Genomic DNA, 5,000 nt, shown 5'->3' with positions numbered 1-5,000 from the left:
AGTGATACTAATGATAGTGCTAATAAAGGAACAACATTGATATTAAAATTGTTATAATACTATTAAATATGTTTAAGATTAAAATATTGATAATAATATTTCATTTGTGTATCGTAATTTTTAGCATTGTTATGATCACTATTCTTAAAATTACTTTATATAATATAGACTATATTTCTATTACTGTAACTTATCTGATACTAGTATGAATAATTTTTTATAATGAAAATGATGGTAACAATTACCCTTATTATCATGATTATTATTATCATCAGGATTTTAGTGATAATGTAAATAGTTAATAATAATAATAATAATAATAATAATAATAATAATAATAATAATAATAATAATAATAATAATAATAATAATAATAATAATAATAATAATAATAATAATAATAATAATAATAATAATAATAATAATAATAATAATCACAATAAAAAATAAAAACGGAAATAATGATTATGATGTTGGTAATCATAATAATAAAATAATAATGATATGATAAATTAATGATACTAGTATTAATAATAATAATAATAATGATAATAATAATAATAATAATAATAATAATAATAATAATTATGATAATAATAATAATAATAATAATAATAATAATAATAATAATAATAATAATAATAATAATAATAATGATAATAATAACAACAACAACAACGACAACAACAGCAACAATAACAATACTACTACTACTACTATTAATAATAATAAGAACAACAACAACAATAACTATAATAACAACAATAATAATGATGGTTATAAGGATAATAATAATAATGATAATAATAATATTAATAATAATAGTAATAACAATAATAATGGTAATAACAATAATAATAATTATTATAATATAATAATAATAATAATAATAATAATAATAATAATAATAATAATAATAATAATAAAAATAATAATCATAATGAAAAATAACGAAAATAATGATAATGATAATGGTAATTTTAATAATATAATAATAATGATATAATAAACTTATGATAATAGTAATAATAATAATAGCAATAACGATAGTAATAATAATAATAATAATAATAATAATAATAATAATAATAATAATAATTTTAATAATAATAATAAAAATAATAATGATAATAATAACAACAACAACAATAACAATACTACTACTACTACCATTAATAATAATAAGAACAACAAGAACAATAACCAATATAACAACAATAATAATGATAGTTATAAGGATAATAATAATAATAATAATAATAATAATAATAATAATAATAATAATAATAATAATTATAACAATAATAATAATAGTAATAACAACAACAACATCAACTATAATATAAATAATAACTAATAATTATAATAATAATAATAATAATAATAATGATAACGATAATAATGTTAATAATAATAATAACAACAACCACAAAACAACAACAATAAGGGTAATAACAATAATAATAATGATAATGATAATAATAATGATAATAATAATAATTCTAATAATAATAATAATAATAATAATAATAATAATAATAATAATAATAATGATAATAATAATAATAATAATAATAATAATAATAATAATAAAAGTAATAATAGTAATAATAATAATAATAATTCTAATAATAATAATAATAATAATAATAATAATAATAATAATAATAATAAAAATGATAATAATAGTAATGATAATGATGACAATAATAAAAACCATAACAATTTTAATAATAATAATAATACTAATAATAATATTGATAATGATATTAATAATAATGATAGTAATAATAATAATTGTAATAGTCACGGAAATATCATAAATAAAAATAAAGTGGGTGTTATGCATAATACTGGTTGTACTAATAATGATAATGTTATATAATACTAATAATAACATTGATAACAATATTAATTATAAAAAAATAATAATGAATGATGGCACATTTGAAATAATCGCCAATAATAATGATGATTATAATTATTTGCAATGATGATGATAATAATACTTATATGCAATGATGATGATAATAATGATAATAAAGATACAAAATATATTGAGGGTTATGAGACTAATATGAATATTGATAATAGTAACAATAAAAACAATAATAATGTCAACTGTGACAGTAAGAATAATAATGATAATGAATTTCATAATAGCCTTAAGTATTCATGTCAATAATAATCAATGTAATAATTATGATCATAATGAAAAGATAATGATAACAATTATGATAACAAGGATGATGATACTACTGATATTAATGATAATAATAATAATAATAATAATAATAATAATGATAATGATAATAATAACAGTATTATTATTAATAATAACAATAATCAGGATGATGATGAAAATACTACTACTACTACTAATAATAATATGAAGAAGAAGAAGAAGAAGAAGAACCATGACAATAATAATAATATTAATAATGATAACAATGATTATGATACTACTACTGCTACTGATATTATTAATAATGATAATAAATAATAATAATAATAATAATGATAATAATAATGATAATAATAATAATATTATTAATAATAACAATAATCAGGATGATGATGAAAATAATAATATTAATAATGATAATAATGATAATAATATTAATAATAATAATAAAGAAAATAATATTGACAATAATAACGATAATAATAATAATAATATCAACGACAACATTAATAATAATGGTAGTAACAACAACAAAAACAGCAATAATACTAATACTACTAATAATAATTATGATAATAATAATCTGGAGAGCAGTAATACTAATAATAATAGTAATAATAATAATAATAATGATAAAAAAAATAATGATAACAACAACAATAACAACATCAACAACAACAGCAACAACAGCAGCAACAACAACAACAATAATAATGGCAATGATGATAACAATAATAGTAATAACAATAATAATAATATCAAAGGCCAGAACACTGAAAATAATAACAATAAAAATGATACTACTACTGCTGCTACTAATACTGCTGTTACTACTACTTCTACTACTACTACTTGAATCATAATAATGATATTCACGATGATAATAATTACAAAAGCGGAGACAGTAATAATAGAAATAATAATTATCACGATAATAATGATAATATTGATATTGATGATGATTATAACAATGCTAACAATAAGAGTAATAATATTAAAATGATTGCGGTGATAACAATAATGATACTAATTATAAGGTCGATAATAACAACAATAATAGCATCAGTAATAGCAAGAACAATCATGCAACAACAACAACAACAAAAAAAAGTAGTGGTAGGAATAGTAGTTCAATTAATATTACTTAATATTACTGAATATGCTGTTCCTACTTATATGAGCATTAGCTGTATCATCCTTATTTTCATTATTGATATTGGTATTGTTATTATTCACATTGTTATTACTATATAATCATTGCTGTTTATCATTATCATCACTCATGATGCTATAGTTAATATCTTTATTATTATCATTAACATCATTATCATTTCATTCTTCTTATTCGCATATTATTACTATATTCATATTATCGATCTCATTATCATTCTCCTTCCTCTTCTCCTTCTTCTTTTTATTATTATCACTATTATTGTTATTATTATTATTAATATTATTATTATTATTATTATTATTATTATTATTATTATTATTATTATTATTATTGTTATTATTATTATTTTTATTAATATTGTTATTATTGTTATTATTACTATTATTACTACTACTACTACTATTATTATCATTATTATTATTATTATTAATATTATTAAAATTATCATCATTGTTATTATTATTATTATTATCATTATTATTAGTATTATTATTATTACTATTATTAATATTATTATTAATATTATTATCATTATTATTACAATTTTTCATTATTATAATTGATAACATCATTGAAATAATGCTGATCATTATTGTCATCATCATTACAATTGTTATTATCATCATTATTATTACTGTTATTACTAGCATTATTATCATTATAATTACAATAATAATAATCATTATTATCATTAGTAGTAAAACTATTAGTTATTATTATTATTATTATTGTTATTATTATTGTTGTTATAATTATCATTATTATTACTGTTGTTATAATTTTCATTATTTTTATCATTATCATTATCATTATTACAATTATCATAAATGTTATCATTATAATTATCGGTATTAATTTACTATTATTCTTATCATTATTATTATTAGTGGTATTATTATTATTATTATTATTATTATTATTATTATTATTATTATTATTATTATCATTTTTATTATTATTGTTATTATTATCATTATTATTATTATTATTATTATTACAATTCTTTATATTATCTTAAAATTTTAGCATTATTATCATTGACATAACTTTCATCAACGTCACTTTTATTGTTATTAATAGCATCAGCAATATTATTATCAGCATTACTACTAGTAGTAGTAGTAGTATTATCATGATAAAAATACATGTAACAATAACAACAACAGTAACAAGTACAAAGCAACAACAGTATCAGTAATGTTGGATATAATTATAATAATAAAGAGCGTACTTTTAATAATAACAACAACGGGAAGTACAAAGTAACAACTACAATAATAATGATAATAATAACTATCATCTTAATAATAATGATAATTATAACAACAACACCAACAATAATAATAATAATAAAATAATAATAATAATGATAATAATGTAAATAACAACAACAACTACAATATCAATAATGATTATATTAATCATAATAATGATTATATTAATCATAATAATGATTATATTAATCATAATAATGATTATATTAATCATAATAATGATTATATTAATCATAATAATTATAATAATATCAATAGAATTTGCAATAATGATAATAATATCAATAGAATTTGCAATAATGATAATAATGATACTATTAATAATGATGATGATGATAATTATAAGTAAGTATTTTATCACTATAAT

This window comes from Penaeus chinensis, chromosome 13, assembly GCF_019202785.1.
Source record: "Penaeus chinensis breed Huanghai No. 1 chromosome 13, ASM1920278v2, whole genome shotgun sequence".
In the NCBI taxonomy this organism is placed as follows: Eukaryota; Metazoa; Arthropoda; class Malacostraca; order Decapoda; family Penaeidae; genus Penaeus; species Penaeus chinensis.
This window is presented reverse-complemented; position numbering follows the sequence as displayed.